Source organism: Choloepus didactylus (genome assembly GCF_015220235.1).
Source record: "Choloepus didactylus isolate mChoDid1 chromosome 13 unlocalized genomic scaffold, mChoDid1.pri SUPER_13_unloc1, whole genome shotgun sequence".
Classification (NCBI taxonomy): Eukaryota; Metazoa; Chordata; class Mammalia; order Pilosa; family Megalonychidae; genus Choloepus; species Choloepus didactylus.
This window is the reverse complement of record NW_023637588.1, coordinates 1,334,182-1,353,443: the sequence shown is the minus strand read 5'-3', so window position 1 is coordinate 1,353,443 and position 19,262 is coordinate 1,334,182. Positions and strand designations below refer to the sequence as shown.

Below are 19,262 nucleotides of genomic sequence, written 5' to 3'. Positions count from 1 at the left end.
CAAATTAAAACTGCAACAAGATATCATTATTCACATATCAGATTGACAAAATTAAAAAAAGTATGACAAAATATTCCATTAGCCAGACAATGTGGGAAATAGGTACACACACACATTGCTGGTGGTAATGCAAGTGTGAGACAATTTTATCAAGTAAATAAATAATAATAGCAATGGAGTTTAATCCATAGAATAAAATAAAAATAGGTGAATAAATGCTGAATTTACAAAAAAAATAAAACAAGAAATAAAGGAAATCTCTGTTACAAATGAATTTCAACTAATAAATACATCAAGGATAATTGAAATAGAACCATTTGGAAAATACCATGGTCATAATTGATTTAGCTAAGAATAATAGATTCTAAAAGTAACAGAATGGTTATTTACTCTCAAAATAACTCCTCACACGGCACATATTAATTTAAAGAGAAAATCTTAACAAAGAGTCCTCACAGATATCATCTTAAACAAATGAAAAATTTTCACCTGGACTGAGTAAAATAGACACTATATGCTTCCTGATAGGATTCACAGAGAACACCTCATATCTGAGGTACTGTTCCAGTATGCTAATGCTGCACTTTTGCAAAACACCAGAAATGGATTGGCCTTTATAAAGGGTATTCATTTGATTGCACAATTACAGTCTTAAGGCAATAAAGTGTCCAAGGTAAGACATCAACAAAGGATACCTTCACAGAACGGTGGCTGATGGTATCTGAAAACCTCCATTAGCTTGGTAGGAAAGTGGCTGGCATCTGTTGATACTGGACTGTGTTCCAGCTTCTCTCTCAGCTCCTGTGAATTCTTCAAAATGTTGCTCTTTTGGCATTTTGTCCTTTCTTAACTTCTCCAGAGCAAAAATCTGCTTTCAATGGCCATCTTCAAAATGTCTTTCTAGTCGCAGCTCCTCTCTCAGCTCCTGTGCATTCTTCAAAGGGTCCCTCTTGGCTGTAGCAAGCTCACTTCTTCTGTATGAGCTTATACAATGCTCCAGTAAACCAATCAACACCCATGCCAAATGGGCAGGGCCACACCTCCATGGAAATTATGCAGAGTTATCACCAACATTGGGTGGTTTGTATCTCCGTGGAAACACTCAACCAGAGAATTGCAAACTAATCAACACTAATATGTCTACCCATACAAGACTGCATCAAAGATAATGGCATTTTGGGGGACATAATACATTCAAACTGGCACAGATACTATGGCCAAAAGAGTATATCATGAATTTAATTATGAGGAAACATAAGAAAATAGCAAACTGGAGGACAATCTTCAAAAAACTACATCCTACTCTCCAAAAAGATCAATGGCATGAAAAAAATAATTATTCCAGATTAAAAGAGAATGAGACATAACAAAATGAAATGTATCATTTTTGATTGGGTCCTGTTTCACCAGTTGGGAACTGGTGAAAATTGAGCAGACATAGATAATAGCATTATATCATATTAAAATGTTAATTTCCAGATTTTGATCATGCTGTAGTTTTAAAAAGGTGTTAACATTTGCTAAATATGGTTATATGGGAGTTCTTTATAAATTTGTTCATTTTTGTAGGCTGAAAATACTTCCAAAAATAAAGGTTAATAAAAATTTTAAACACCAGCAAATTAAATTGATCCAGAGTGAAAAGTGTATCCTGAAGAAAAAAGCCAAATACCTTGTGACAACAGTGAGAATGTGTTTCATGATTGTAGGACTCCTTCTAAAACATGATTGATTGCACAAAGTAACAGTCATAGCTGAACAAAGAATTATATGGAACAATCATATTTTCAGAAATATTCAGTACAAGTGGTAATGTGGGAAAGAGAAGAATTGCATTGAAATTTGAATGATTCATCTCTTTGTGGATAATTAAAGGCTACTCTTTAAAACACATCCCTAAGCCATAGCAACACATCTTCCAAAACACAGTCCAAACCCTGCCAAAAACCTCCTAAGGATAGATGGATGAGGAAAAGGCTATCCTTATCCAAAATTAGTAATTAAAAACAAACCAACACAGAAAATACAAAATTATATAAAATAAAAAGGAAAACTAGAGAACCACAAGATAATAAATGGCATTTCACAAATTCTTAAGAGAAAAATTTTGCAAAAAGGGAGAAATTCAGTTAACTCTGTTCAAAACAATTACATCTACTAAACAAGAATTTAAGCCAGGGATATAAGAGTTCAGGGAAGATATGATGAGACAACAGAAGGAATTAAAAAATATTGATATAAATAAATAATATATGCTTATACAAGCACATAAAATAAGTCCTTTACATAGTGACCTTCTGAATAAAGAAAGATAAAAATGACAATCAGGTAAATGTTTTCCACCCTAAATTCCTTCTATGACATTGGAGAAAAATTTAAACAATTACTGACCACAGATTTACACTTTTGTTAAAAATGCAGTTACTCTGATTATTATTCCAAAATTTTTAATGGAAGTTCATGTTCTACTCACCATCACCTTGGATAAACTTGTTGAATAATTCATCAATATTTTCTTGCTTCCACAACTTATTTTCTTTTGCTAGATAATAAAAAGATGCAAGAATATCTCTTGGATTCCTTATGATGTAAATGACCTAAAAGAGAAAGAGAGTTAATGAAACCTCAGCATAGATATTTATCTTTGTCTTCACTTCTCAGTATTGCACACTTCTTGTACCTGGACATCACCTACTCATCTACTTAAACACAAAGCCTGAGTTAGAAAATAGGAAACTTCACTCTCAATCCAATACTTTTTCAAGGCAAGCTCTGATTCCCTAACATGATTCCATTTACCATTAGGTAATAGATGCTAAATTAATCTTAACCTTGGGCAAGATTAATTAATTGGTAGTGGCTCCCACTAGATTAAGAAGAATTCATACCTGCCATCTTGGTTCACAAGTCAAAGAGCTGTGCTCAGTTAATTATGGCTGCCTATATGTGGGAATGGGGAATGGTGACATATTTGCCATGCATTTAGAATACCTCCTTGAATTAACCATTTTTTAAAATGATAGAACATGACCTGAGACTCCTTCAGAGGGAGGAACATCAACTCACCTTGGCATTGGAGGTAAAATAGGACTTGGGGAAAAGATGTATGGGGAGATGTGAAGACATGAGGCGTGGTCTCTCCTGGTCATTTAGGGCTTTCATTCCAGCATCTTTTTCAATCCATGGGGACCTGAGAAAATTGGGGACAGACTGGACCCAACTGGGGTCCCCATTGGAGTTGATCAAGCTGACAATATCAATCATCCAGTATGTTCCTGGTTGTGGGAAGAAGGTGCAATGATGTTAGTTATATATTACATGATATATAATAGACTCGATAACATATTTACATTAATATTCACACTTTCTGTATTCTAGACACCCAAATCTGTCATCAATCATAATCATCAGCTATTATATCCTGAAAATCATACTAGAAATTATGATGGAAGAAGCAATATTGTATTATTGTTTCAATTCTGATTTATCAGATTATTAGTGATATTGAAGAACTGCCATTATATAAATTCATAAATGTCCTCACATTTTAAAATAATTTGTGGAAATTTAACCCCCTTTTATTATGTGGTCAAAGAAAAATTTATAAATTAAAGGTAAATAATATTGTTTTTATTAATTTATATTATAATAACAGAAAATCTTTATTAACATTCCAGAATTTGGAAAATTATTAACTTTCTTCTTGTCCTAGTATTTTTTTACTGTTTTGGCTTCTAGCACATTCATTTGCCTGTAAATTATTTTGGTTTAAAGAGTGAAGAGAAAGAAAAACCTGCCGAAAAGGATATTATTGGGACAATTGAAAAAAAATTGGAATATAGCTTCTATGCTTTCTATCAATGTGAAAATTATTGAATATGATAAAAGAAATTAATGAGGTTACATAAGTGAATATCCTTGCTCTTTGACAGTGTACATGGAAGTATTAAGCGTTCAAGGAGCATGATGCATGCAACCTACAATCAAATGTTTATAAAATAGATATGTAGATAAATTTATAAAAAATATAACAAATATGTCTAAATGCTTGTATATCATAAAAATGGTTTTACATGTGGGAGAACAAATAATTGGCAACCTGGCAAAATGTTGAAAAAGGGATGGTACTGGGGAAAAATATAATCAAAGCAAACTGGAGTCTATGATTAACAGTGACATTGAATATGCTTCCATTAAATGTAACAAAGGCAATATACAAAAGCTGAATATATGAGAGGGGGATACAAGGAATGATATGAGAATCTTGGTAGTGGTGGTGTTGTATGACCTTATCATATTGTATGGTATGGTATAGTTTACCATATTTTTTATTATTCATAATTTTTTTCATAGTAATGAATACTTTCAAGTGATGGTTGTGGTGATGGATGCACAACTATATGATGATACTGTGGACAATTGATCATACACTGTGGATGATTGTATGGTATGTGAATATATCTCCACAAAATTGTAGGAAAAAGTATAAATATGGATAAAACTGCTGGAGAAAACATGGAGTGAGAGATGTACCTATTTACCATTGGTGGGGAAGTAGAATAGTGTAGTCTATCTAGAGGAGAGTGTTGTGGTTCCACAAGAAGCTGAGTATGTGGGTGCCATTAGGTTCTGCAACCTCATTATGGGGTATACATTTGGAAAATCTGAGAATAGGGACATGAATGAAGATTTGCTCACTGGTGTTTATAGAGGCAGTATTTGTGATTTGCAATTGGTGGAGGTGGCCTAAAGTTGCATTGACTGAGGAACAGAATGGTGAACTGTGGTGTATTCATACAAGAGAATATTGAGCAGCTGCAAGAAAGAATGAAGCTCTAAGACACACAACAAGGTGACTGCATCTTGAAGACAGCATTTTGAATGAAGTACACCAGAAACAAAGACAAACATTATAATGCCTCACCAATATGGACTAACTACAATGTATAAGCTCATAATTGAATCTTAGAGCACAGCTTATCAGGGGAATTCTTTTTATAATGGACCCTAGATTGTAAGCTCTTACAGCAGTCACATCTATTCCTGAATTATAATGGTTATTCCTAATTCTGGTATTCTGAGTTCTTTGTGTATAACCTTGTTGGAATCTGGAACTTTGGGTATCTGTATGACACCTGAAACACAGAGCTAGAGCATGGCAGCTATGAATGTCAGTATTAGAGCAAACAGCAACTGTTAAAGAAAACTGAATACGAGTCCAGAGTTCAATTGCAGGTATGAATGAAGCAGATCTGGTTAGGACTAATGAAAAACTGGTTAAAAGGTAAAGGACAATACTGACTGTGTTTTAATACTTCAACTTCTGTGTAAGACCAAGGGAAATGATGTTTATTTGGTATAGGGTATAAATCCTCTACAGCACAATAAATAAATAATTTAACTTCTATGGTCAGTTTATTCAAACACCACAATTGCATAGAACTTTGAATAGGAAGTGAGATCTGGTATGTTTGTACAGGTTGGTATTAAATAGTGATCCAGCCCAAAGTAATTTGGGGAAAGAATAAAAATATATTTGCTGGCCTCCTGAGGAGCTGGGGGAAATGCAGAAATGTTGGACATCCCCACCCGGGTTATTGTTGATGTTCTTGCAAACACTGAGGACTGACACTTTGTTGTGCCAGGCACTCAATATTGGGGCTTGCCCTTTTAAGGCTAGTTACTGCAGAGGAGAGGCTGTCTACTTATAACTGCATCTCTTTGTGGCTCAGATGTGACCCTCTCTCTCTAGCTGAGCCAATTCAGCAGGACGTGTCTCACAGGGATGCCCACTAAGCAGAGCACCTGCATTCAATGTTGTAGCAAAAGGGGTTAGAAAGGTCAGTGGAAGTTTGTTTGGGTGGTTGGCTGAAACATGGATGAAAATGTGGTGGAGATTACCTGAGATTGAAATGCCAGAACTGCCCTAGTATAATGTGAAGGGGGAAATCCAAAGGCTTAGAGATATTGGAATGGGTTAGCATGTATTTATCATGGAAGACCTGTTCACACACCACAGGAATGTCCAGAGGACATATCTTTTACCAAGACTGTGAGAAATAAATATGTTACACTAGCACCATTATCCCTGGTGAGCTCTGCATTTGCCCTCCTTTGTAGGTCAGATATTACTGTAGGAACTGCTGCCACTGAGCTGGAATCCTTAAACACAATGGGGATAATCATATCCCAAGTTGGCAGAATCCAAATGGCAGCACTAAATTGCCAAAGGCAAGGTGGGCATGGCTACCATAAAGGACAACAGGCTTAAGGCAGCAGTCAAAATAATCTGACTCACAGAGACTTATGACTTTGGCTAGTAGATCATGGAGTACCTAGAAGTAAAATAGATGGACAGTCTACTAAATTCTTATTTGATCTGTGTAAGCAGAAGGCTTCTAGATCAAGTGAACAATGTCTAACCTGAATTACAAAAACAGAGAGTCATGGCCCCTTAATCAATTTCTAGACTTGAGACAGTTTACAGACCCAGAGTCCCTTGAAAGAGGAGAAGAACTGGTAAACTTGGGGAAGGACATTGTTACACTACCAAAAATTTATATTGTTAATCTCCCTCCCAGCCTTCCCCAAAGGGACCTATGGCATTTTACCAGGTAACTGTGCATTGGGGAAAAGTAAATGATCAGATATTTGGGGAATTATTAGACACTGGCCCAGAAGTGACATTAATTCCAGGAGACCCAAAATGTGACTCTGGTCCACCAGTCAGAGTTTGGGCTAATGAAGGTCAGGTGATTGAGGGAGTTTTAGCCCAGGTTCATCTCACAGTGGGCCCAGCATATCCTTGGATCCATTCTGTTGTGTCCCTAGTTCCAAAATGCATAATTGCAATAGACATACTCAGTAACTTACAGAATCACCACATTGGTTCATTGACTTATTGAGTGAAGGTTATTATGATAGGAAAGACCAAGTAGAAGCCACTAGAACTGCCCCCTGCCTAGCAAAATAGTAAATCAGAAGCAATACTGGACTCCTGGAAGGATTTCAGAGATTACTTCCACTCCTAATAACTTGAAGGCCACAGTGGTGGTGATTCCCACCACAGCCCCATTCAACTCTCCTATTTGGCCAGTGTAGAAAGAGACATGTCTTAGAGAATGGCAGTGAATTATAATAAGCTTAACCAGGTGGTGACCTCAATTGCAACTGCTTTTCCAGATGTGGTATCATTGCTTGAGCAAATCAACCCCTCCCTTGTTACCTGGTATGCAGTTATTCATCTGGCAAATTCTTTTTTCTCAATACCTCTTAGTAAGGACCACAAGAGTTTGCATTCAGCTGGCAAGGCCAGTAGTATACATTCACTGTGCTACCTCAGGGCTATGTCAATTCTCCAGCCTCACAAATATAGACTAACTATAATCTGTGAACTCTGAGAATTGAATCCTACAGGAGAGGTTATCAGGGGAAGGCTTACTATAAAGGTCCCTATATTGTAAGCTCTTATGGCAGTCACATCAATTCCTGACTTGTAATGATAACCTTAAAATCCTGAGATGCTGAGCTCTTTGTGTATAACCTGGCTGTTCTCTGGAAATTTGGGTATTTGTGTGATACCTGAGACTCAGAATTAGAGTTTAGCAGCTATGAATGTTAGTATTTCCTCATAGAGGAAGTGTTTAAAAAAGCTGAAAAAGATCTCAAACTTCAACTAGACATGTGAATGAAACAGACCTGGTTAGGACTAAGGCAAATCAGGACTAAGGGGAAAGGATGATATTGACTGTTATAAAACTTTAACTTCTGCATAAGATCAATGGAAGAGATGTTTATTTGCTGCAGGATCAATATTTTCTGTGGCACACTAAGTCATTTAACTTGTATGGTCAGTGTATTCAAACAGCATTAACTACATGGAGCTTTGAATAGGAAGTGAGATCTGTCACGTTTGTACAGGTTAATGTGAAATCCTGATACATCTCAAAGTAATTTGGAATCTGAGGAACTGGGCAAAATACAGAAATATGAAACTTCCCAACCTGATTTTTTACTGATGTTCTTGCATGCACTGAGGACTGCCAGATTGGTGGGCTGAGCCCTTATCTTGGGGCTTGCATTTATGAAACTTGTTACTGCAAAGGAGATGCTAAGACTAGCTATAATTGTGCCTAAGTGTCTCCCCCAGAGAGCCTGTTTTGTTGATCAGATATGGCCTCCCTCTCTCTCTTAGACCACCCTTCAGGTAAACCCAATGTCCTACCACCTACATGAGACATGACTCCCAGGGCTGTGTATATCCCTGACAAAGTGGTACATGACTCTAGGGATCAGCCTGGGTACAGCATCATGGGATTGAGAAAATCTTCTGAAAAAGGGGGAAGCAGTGGAACAAAATAAAGTTTCAGTGACTGAGAGCCTTCAAATTGATTCAGGGGGGTCACTCTGGAAGATTTTATTATGCATTATATACACAGCCCTTTTTAGTCTTTAGTGTATTGGAATCACTAGAAAGAAATACCTGAAACTGTCAATGCAACTCAGTGGCCTTGATTATTGAAGAAGATTGTATAGCTATGAAGCTTATATCATGTGACTTTGTGATTGTGAAAGCCTCATGACTCACACTCCCTTTATCCATTGTATGGACAGATGAGTAGAAAAATGGGGAAAAATTAAATTAAAAATAGGGTGGGATGGGGAATGGAATATTTTGGGTGTTCTTTTATGCTTCTACTTTTATTCTCATTTTTATCTTTTTTTTAGAGCAATGAACATGTTAAGAAATTGATTTTGGTTGTGAAGTCACAATTATATGATGGTACTGTAAACACTGTACTCTGTGGATGATTTTAGGGCATGTGAATATACACCAATAAAACTGAAGTTTAGAAAAATGAAATGAGCAGTGATTTAAAATGTCTCATTATAAAAGCTCATCTAAACAAAAAAGAGTAGTAAAGGAGGAAAGAAGGGAAAATATAAAGTATAAGACTTGCAAAAAGCAAGTATTAATGTCAGAAGTCTTGACTTAGCAGTAATTACCTTACATGTAAATGGATTAAATTCTCTAAATAACATACAGAGATTGACAAAATGGATATAAGTATGACCTAACTATATGCTGCTTACAATGGACTTATATCCAAAAACACAAACAGAATGAAAGTTAAAAGATGAAAAACACATTCCATGCAAAGAGTAATCAAAAGATAGCTCTGTTATTTCTTTTCTTCTACTTAGTTTAGGATTGGTTTTCTGTTCATTTTCTAGCTTCTTCAGTGGCTCAATTAGTTATTTGACTTTGTCTATTTCTTCCTCTTTAATGTATGCATTTAGTGCTATAAATTTCCCCCTTAGTTCCACTTTTGCTGCATCCCGTGGGCATTGATATGTTGTATTCTCATTTTCATTCATCTCTATATATTTACCAATTACTTTTGCTATTTCTTCTATAACTCAATGGTTGTTTAGGAGTGTGTTTTTAGCCTCTAGGTATTTGTGAATTTTCTAAGTCTCTGATGGTTATTGACTTCTAAATGTACTCCATTGTGGTCAGAGAATGTGCTTTGAATAATTTCATTTTTTGGAACTTATTGAAGCTTGTTTTATGTCCCAATATATGATCTATTCTGGAATAAGTTCTGTGAGCACTAGAGAAGAATTTTTATCTTGGTGATTTGGGATGTAAAGTTCTGTATATGTCTGTTAAATCCAATTCACTTATCACAGTGTTTAGGTTTGCAATTTCCTTATTGGTCTTCTGTCTGGTTGATCTATATATAGGAGAGACTGATGTGTTGAAGTCTCCTACAATTATTGTTGAAACTTCAATTGCTTCCTTTACTTTTTCCAGTGTTTGTCTCATGCATTTTGTGGCACCTTGGTTGGGTGTATAAACATTTAAGATTCTTATTTCTTCTTGTTGAATTGCCCTTTTAATAGTATGTAGTGGCATTCTTTTACTCTCATAACATCCTTGTATTTAAAGTCTACTTTATCTGAGATTAATATTGCTACTCCTGCATTCTTTTGGCTGCAGCTTGCATGAAATATTTTTTCATCCTTTCACTTTCAAATTTCTTTGTGTCCCTGTGTCTAAGATGAGTCACTTGTATGCAACATATTGATGGCTCACTTTTTGATCCATTCTGCCAGTCTATATTTTTAATTAGGGAGTTTAATCCATTTACATTCAATGTTATTACTGTGAAGACTTTTCTTGAATCAGCCATTCTATCCTTTGGTTTATGTATGTCCGATATATTTTTCCTTCTTTCTCTTAATGTCTTTTAAAATACCCATACTGAATCTCTTTATTACTGAAACTTTCTCAATTTCTCTCTTTTCTTTATTTCTCTGTTGGTAGGGAAACCTTTATTATTTCAAGTAGGGAAGGTCTCATGGTAGCAAATTCTCTCAGCATTTGTTTGTCTGTGAAATACTTAAGCTCCTCAATATGATAAACAGAATATATGAAAAACCCACAGCTAGCAAAGTACTCAATGGTGAAAGACAGAAAGCCTTCCCTTGAAGATCAGGAATGAGATAAGGATGCCCACTGTCACTACTGTTAATCAACATTGTGCTAGAAGTGATAGCCAGGGCAATATGGCAAGACAAAGAAATAAAAGGCATCCAAATTGGAAAGGATGAAGTAAAACAGTCATTATTTGCAGATAATATGATCTTGTATCTGGAAAACCCTGAGAAATTGATGATACAGCCACTAGAGCTAATAAAGAAATTTACCATAGTAGCAGGATACAAGATTAATGCAGATAGGTCAGTAATGTTTCTATATGCTACAAATGAACAGAGTGAAGAAACACTCAAGAAAAAGATAACATTTTCAATAGTGGCTAAAAAAATCAAGTACCTAGGAATAAACTTAACCAAAGATGTAAAAGACCTATAGAAAGAAAAGTATAACTCTATTAAAGAAATAGAAGAGGACCTTAAAAGATGGAAAAATATTCCATGTTCATGGATGGGAAGGCTAAATGTCATTAAGATGTCAATTCTGCCCAAGCTCACCTATAGATTCAATGCAATCCAAATCAAAATTCCAACACTTTTTGCAGACTTGAAAAAGCTAGTTATCAAATTTATTGGAAAGGGAAGCTGCCTTGAATTGCTAAAAACACTCTAAAAAAGAAAAACAAAGTGGGAGGACTCACACTCCCTGACTTTGAAGTTTATTATAAAGCCACAGTAGTCATAATAGCATGGTACTTGTATAAAGATAGACATATTGATCAACGGAGTCAAATTGAGAATTCAGAGATAGATCCCCAGATCCACAGTTGACTGATCTTTGATAAGGCCCCCAAAGCCACTGAACTGGGACACAAAAGTCTTTTCAACAAACGGGGCTGGGAGAATTAGATATCCATATCTAAACAAATGAAAGAGGACCCCTACGTCACATTTTACACAAAGATTAACTCAAAGTGGATCATAGATCTCAATATAAAAGACAGTACCATAAAACTCCTAGAAGATAATGTAGGGAATTATCTTCAAGACCTCACATTAGGTGGCCACTTCCTAGACCTTACACCCAAAGCACAAGCAACAAAAGAAAAAATAGATAAATGTGAATTCCACAAGCTTAGATGTTTCTGTACCTGAAAGGAATTTGTCAAAAAGGTGAAGAGGCAGCCAACTCAATGGGAAAAATTTTTTGAAAACCATGTATCTGATAATAGACTAATATCTTGCATATGTGAAGAAATCTTTCAATTCAATGACAATAGTACAGACAGCCCAAATATAAAATGGGCAAAAGATATGAAAAGACAGTTCTCTGAAGAGGAAATACACATGACCAAGAAACACATGGAAAAATTTTCAGCTTCACTAGCTATTACAAGGTGCAAATTAAGACCACAATGAGATATCATCTCACACCAATTAGAATGGCTGACATTAAACAAACTGGAAACTACAAATGCTGGAGAGGATGTGGAGAAGTTGGAACTCTTATTCATCATTGGTTAGAATGTATAATGGTTCAGCCACTCTGGAAGTCAGTCTGGCAGTTCCTTAGAAAACTAGATATACAGATCCCCTTTTGATCCAGTGATTGCGCTTTTGGTATATACCCAGAAGATCTGAAAGCACTGACATGAACAGATATATTCATGCTAATGTTCATTGCAGCATTATTCACAATTGCCAAAAGATGGAAACATCCCAAATGTCCTTCAGCTGATGAGTGGTCAAATAAAATGTGGTATATACACATGATGGGATACAATGTGGCAGTAAGAAGGAATGATGTCATGAAAGATATGACAACATGGAGGAACCTGGAAGACATAATGCTGAGCAAAATAAGCCAGGCACAAAAAGAGGAATATTATATACTACCACTATTGTGAACATTGAAAAATGTAAAATAAATAGTTTAAAATGTAGAATGTGGGGGAACTATCAATAGAGAGCAATTAATGAAGGGGAAACAATAACCAAATAAGAACAGATAAGCTATGCTGGGTAAATTTTACATTCTGGGAATGTCCAGGAATGACTATTATTTGTTAATTTCTGATGGGTATGCTAGAAACAAGTTAACAGAAATGTTGCTATGTTAGGTTATTTTCCTGGGGTAGATTAGGAACATGCTGGAAGTAAAGTAGTTATTTTAGGTTAGTCATCTTTTTCTTACTGTCTTGTTATTTTACAGTTTGTTTGAAATGTTTGTTTATTTTTTTGTTTTTAATGCTTTTATATAGATAATTAAAAATATATTTAATTAGAAAAACAGTGAAAAATATGGAGAACCCCCTTGAGGACCTGGTGGAGAATGCAGGGCTGTTGGGCTTCTCCACCTTGATGGTTACTGATGTGCTCTCAGACATCAGGGCTCACAGACTCTACCACAGGACTCAATTTTGCAAAACTATTGCTGCAAAGAAAAGGCTAGATCTGCCTATAATTGTGCCTAAGAGCCTACTCCCAAATATCTCTTTATTGCTCAGATGTGGCCCTCTCTCTCTAGATAAGACAACTTGAGAGGTGAAACTACTCCCTTCCCCCCTACATGGGATCTGACACATGGGGGAGTGAATCTCCCTGGCAACATGGAGTATAACCCCTGAGATGGAATCTAGACCCAGAATCATGGGATGGAGAGCACATTCTAGACCAAAAGGGGCTTATGAAAGGAAATGGAATAGCTTCAGTGGCAGAGAGTTTCCAAAAGGGGCTGAGATGTCACTCTGGTGGGTACTCTTATTCACAATATAGAGAAACAGTTTTAGGTTCTAATGAATTGGAACAGCTAGCAGCAAATAACTGAAACTATCAAATTACAACCCAGAACCCATGAATCTTGAAGTTTTTATAAAAATGTAGTTTATGGGTGATTCTGTGACAGGGATAGCTAAGTGGACCACACTCCCCTTTGTCCAGTATATGGATGGATGAGTAGAAAAATACAGGCAAAAAAACACCCAGTGTTCGTTTTTACTTTAATTATTCTTTTTCACTTTAATTTTTATTCTTATTTTCATGTGTGTGGTAATGAAAGTGTTCAAAATCTAATTTTGTGATGAATGCACAACTATATAATGACACTGTGAACAGTTGAATGTATGCTTTCTATGACTGCATGGTATGTGAATATATATCAATAAAAATGAATTTAAAATATACGGTAGCCCCAATGGATATACTAATATGAGATAAAGTGGACTTTATGTCAAAATCTATTATGAGAGAACTTAAGATGGTGACTAGGAGAGACAGGGCAAAAAAAAAAAAAAAAAAAACTCCCTGAAAAATACTATTTAAAAACCAGAAAGTGACTCAGAACACCTTTTCCAGTGTTGCACCAGCTGGACAAGGTCTGCTAAATCCACAGGGACCATGCACTTGCTGAAACTCAGAGTCTCCATTCTGAAATGAGTGAGTAAGCCTGATGAATTTCCAGCAGCCACACTTTCTTGTGGGGAAACCATGGGTTGCCATTTGGAGGTGGACAAGCTCTTTTTTAAAAAACCCAAAAGTGGCTGCACATACAGCAGTGAGAACTGTACAGTGAAGTATGGCAGGAGCAGGCTATGTAAATGCTTCAATATCTGGCATGGAAGATAGCCTTTTGCATACCCACTGCTAATTGTCTCACATTGAGCAAGGCAGAGGTGAGCCAGAAAGGGAAAATAAGCATGCCCCTTGCAGCCATCTTCCTGGTGGGCTGGGAACACTCCTGCCTGGTGATGGAGCCACGGCCCAGAGCTGTGTCAAAAAGCCCAGTGTGACAGGAAGTGTTTCCAGCAACATGCACACACACTGCAATACGAGGCATGGACAAAAGCCTTTCATGCATTCACAGCTAATTTTCCTGTAGCTGGGAAGACAGAGCTGTGCAAAAAGGGAAAATTAACATGTCCCATTCAGCCATGCTTATAGCAGGCTGGGAATGCCCCTACATGACCTGACAGCCAAGAACTTCCATTGAGGGAGAATGCACACTTGTGATGTAGCACAGCCTTCCCTTGGCAGATGCCCTAGAAGGGTACAGCTTGGAAGAGGGACCCACTTGGAAATCCCAGGGACCAGGTGCCAATAACAAGGACTTGTGGGTCAGTGGCAGAGACAATCTGTGGCAAGACTGAACTGAAGGTTTAGACTCTTGCAAAAGCCTTAAATCTCCAGGAACAATTTGGAGGTTTGATTACTAAAGCTGCCACACTCCCTAACCACTCAGAAACATGCCCAGCATTCAGGGAAGACAGAACCAACCACATAACCAAAATTGGTGCACCAATTGGACCCCACAAGAATCAGAACACCCACACACCACAAAGACAAAGTTGGGGAGAACTGACTTGGGAATATGTGACCCATGGATGCCATATGCTTGTTAGCTGGAGAAAGTGTATGCTACCAAGCTGTAGATCTGAAAAATTAGAGATAAGTCTGTGAATAGTCCTATATATACTAAAAGAACACTATCAAGTAAAGCAAATGCCAAGAGGTCAAAAACAAAAGATAATTTTAAAGCATATAAAATCCAGATGATATGGATAACTCAAACCCAAACACCCAAGTAAAAACATCAGAGGAGACACAGCAATTGGAGAAATTAATAAAGAACTAAAGACAAATAATGAGAGCATGGCAGAGGATATAAAAGATATGATGAAGACCATGGCACAGGATATAAAGGACATGAAGAAGATCCTAGAAGAGCATAAAGAAGAAATTGCAAGAGTAAGAAAAAAAGAGGTGATCTTATGGAATTAAAAGAAACTGTTGACCAATTTAACAAGATTCTGGATACTCATAGTACAAGAATAGAAGAAGCAGCACAACAAATCAGCGACCCTTCAGGGCCACAGAATGGAAAATGAAAGAACAAAAGAAAGAATGGGGAAAAATCAAAAAAATCAAAATGGACCTCAGGGACATGATAGATAAAATAAAACATCCAAATTTAAGACTCATTGCTGTCACAGAAGAGGAAGAGAAGGATAAATGTCTAGAAACAGTATTCAAATAAATTGTCGGGGAAAACTTCCCAAACCTTCTACACAATATAAATACACAAAGCATAAATGCCCAGTGATGTCCACATAGAATAAATCCAAATAAACCAATCCAAGACATATTCTGATCAGACTGACAAATACAGAAAGAGCAAGTTCTGAAATCAGCAAGAGAAAAGCAATTCACCATATACAAAGGAAACAACATAAGACTAAGTAGTGATTACTCAGTGGCCACCATGAAGGTAAGAAGACAGTGGCATAACATATTTAAAACTCTGAGAGAGAAAAATTTCCAAACAAGAATACTTTATCCAGCAAAGTTCTCCTTCAAATTTGAGGGCTAGCCTAAATTTTTCACAGACAAACAAATACTGAGAGATTTTGCTAATAAAAACCTGCCCTACTTAAGACACTAAAGTGAGCCCTACCAACAGAGAAAGAAAGGAGAGAGAGATATATAGAGAAAGGTTCAGTACTAAGGAGATTCAACATTGGTTCATAAAAGGACAATAAGAAAGTGAGGGGAAAATATATCTGACAAACATAATTAAAGGAAAAGATGGTTGATTCAAAAATGCCTTGAGAGTAATAATGTTCATTGTAAAGGATTGAACTCCCCAATTAAAAGATATAGATTGGCACAATGGATCAAAAAATATGACCTATCAATATGTTGCATGCAAGAGACTCATTGTAGACACAGGGACACAAAGAAACTGAAAGTGAAAGGATGGAAGAAATATTTCATGCAAGCTACATCCCAAAGAAAGCCAGAGTATCAACATTAATCCCAGATAAAATAGAATAAATGCAAGGATGTTATGAGAGACAAAGAAAGCCACTATGTACTAATAAAAGAGGCAATTCAACAGGAAGAAATGACAATCATAAATGTTTATTCACCCAATCATGCTGCCACAAAATAGATGAGACAAACACTGGTCAAACTAAAGCAAGCAATTGATGTTGCCACAATAATTTTGGGAGAATTCAACACATCACTCTCTCCTATAGGTAGATCAACCAGACAGAAGACCAATAAGGAAATTGAAAGCCTAAGAAAATCTGATAAATGTATTTGGTTTAACAGACATATATAGAACATTACATCCCAAATCACCAGGATGCACATTCTTCTCTAGTGATCACAGAACTTTTTGCAGAATAGACCATATGCTGGAACAAAAAAACAAGCTTCAATAAATTTAAAAAAATAGAAATTTTTCAAAGCACATTCTCTGACCACAGTGGAATACATTTAGAAGTCAATAACTATCAGAGATTTAGAAAATTCACAAACACTAACAGTTGGACATTTCAGTACACAATCCTTAAATACTAAATAGACCATGTACAATGAAAATCAACAAAGGAAAACATGGAAAAATGAGAAGTATTGGAAAATACTGTAAAGCAAAAGACCTGACAAACATAAAAAGAACATTTAATCCCTCCACAGTAGAATACACATTCCTTTCAAGTGCACATGGATCATTCTCTAGGATGGTCCATATGCTAGGCACAAGAGAAGTCCTAATAAATTGTAAGATATTCAAAGCAATTTATCTTCTGTACCCAGTGGAATGAACCTAGAAATCAATAAGGGAGAGATGTAAAATTCACAAATATGTGGAAGTTAAACAGCGGACTTGTAAGAAGCCAATGATTTAAAGAAATATAGGAGAATTAAAAAATACTTACAAACAAGTGTCAATTACTATGCACAATACCCAAACTTATAAGCAGTGTTCAAAGGGAAATTTATAGCTATGAATGCCTATATTAAAAGTAAAGAAAGATCTGAAATTTACATCTTGAGGAACTAGAAAAAGAATAGCAAAGTAAATCTAAAATTAGCAGAAGAAAGGATGAGATTAACATTAAAGTGAAAATAAATAGATAATAGAAAACAATTGAGAAAATCAGCAAAACAAAAAGTTAGTTTTTTGAAAAAAATCAATAAAATTGACAAACTTTTAGCTAGACTAGAAAAGAAAAAAGAAGACACAAACAACTAAAAACCTAAATGAAAATGGATCATTACCACTGATCTTGAAGTAAGTAAAAGGATTAAAGAAAATACTATGAAAAATTATTACCAACAAATTATAGTCTAGAGGAAATGGATGCATTCCTAGAAACACATAACTTACATAAACTTACTTAATTCAAAATACAAGATGTCAGCATACCAAAACAAGTAAAGAGATTGAATCAGTAATCAAAAGCCTCCAGCAGAGAAAAGTGAAGGACTAGATTTTTTCACTGTTGAATTCTATCAAACATTCAAAAAAATAATTATACACCATTTAGAATTCATTCCAGGAATGCCACAGTGACTCAACATAAGAAAACCCATGTAATACACTACATAGTACAAATTTTAAAATCACATGACCATCTCAGTTGATGCAGAGAAGACATTTCACAAAATCCAATTCTCTTTCATGATAGCAAAACCCAGCATGCCAGTTTGAATGTATCTTGTCCCCTAAATGCCATTATCTTTGATGTAGTCTCGTGGGGCAAACTTTTTGGTGCTGATTAGATTTACTTGGAATGTGCCCCACCCAGCTGTGGGTGATAACTCTGGTGAGATAATTTCCATGGAGGCATGGCCCCACCCATTCAGGGTGGGCCTTGATCAGCGGAGCCATATAAATGAGCTGACAGGCAGAGGGAACTCAGTGCAGCTGTGAGTCATGTTTTGAAGAGGAGCTACAGCTAAGAGGGACACTTTGAAGAAACACAGGAGCTGCAGATGAGAGACAGTTTGAAGATGGCTGTTGAAAGGAGACTCTTGCTCCAGAAAAGCTAAGAGAGGACAAATACCCCAAGTGCAACTAAGAGTGACATATTTGAGGAACTGCAGCCTAGAAAGGAACATCCTGGGAGAAAGCCATTTTAAAACTAGAACACCCAGAAAATTAGTAATAGAAAGTAACTTCCTCAACATGATAAAGAGCATATATGAAAAATCCACATACAATATTATACTTAATACTTAAAGACTAAAAGCCTTCTCACTGAGGTCAGAAACAAGACAATGATACCTTCTTTCATTGGTGCTGTTCAACATTGTAATGGAAGTCCTCACCAGAGCAATTAGGAAAGGAAATTAAAGGTATCCAAATTAGAAAATAAGAAGGAAAACTTTCTCTATTTTCAGATAATATGATTCTTTATATAGAAAATTCCAAAAAGTCCACAAGAAAACTACTGGAATTTATAATTAAACTGAGAAAATTTGCAGGCTACAAGATTAACATGAAAAAATCAGTTGTGTGTCTATACCACAGTAAAGAATATTCTGAAATTGAAAAATTTTTATAATCCCATTCATCTTCAAGTAAGATGGTGGAATAAGGACAGGAAGATCTCATTCCTCCAACAGAAACACATAGAGAACGGACAGAAACTGCCTAAGTCAGTAGATAAGTGGCTTGGCAGACTAGGGAAGGACCATTGCAAAATATAAGGAAAAGATTGAGGAAAAATGGAGAAACTATATTTGAGAAATTCTGGCGAGTGAACTTGACCATGTGCATTTGTCATGTTCTTGTCTGCCTTGTGAGGTGGGGTGCAGTCCTGTTTCAACTCTTGGCCAGCAAATTTAACCCTCTTGGACCCCAGCATAGGGCCTTTCCAAGTGGGAGTCTGGGAGCCAGCAGTTCCATTGTTTCCACAAGCAGAGAGACTGTGGAAAGAGTCTCATCTCCACAATGGTTCCTGGTGCCCATCTCTCAGTACAGGGGACAGCATATTCAGGAATTCCTGATTCTCACTTCCCTGGCTGCAACT

General features: G+C 36.2%; 1 pseudogene; it reads right to left on the bottom strand.

The window, feature by feature from the left end:
* Positions 1–19,262, bottom strand: part of LOC119524799 — an 89,547-nt pseudogene that overhangs the window by 51,812 nt on the left and 18,473 nt on the right.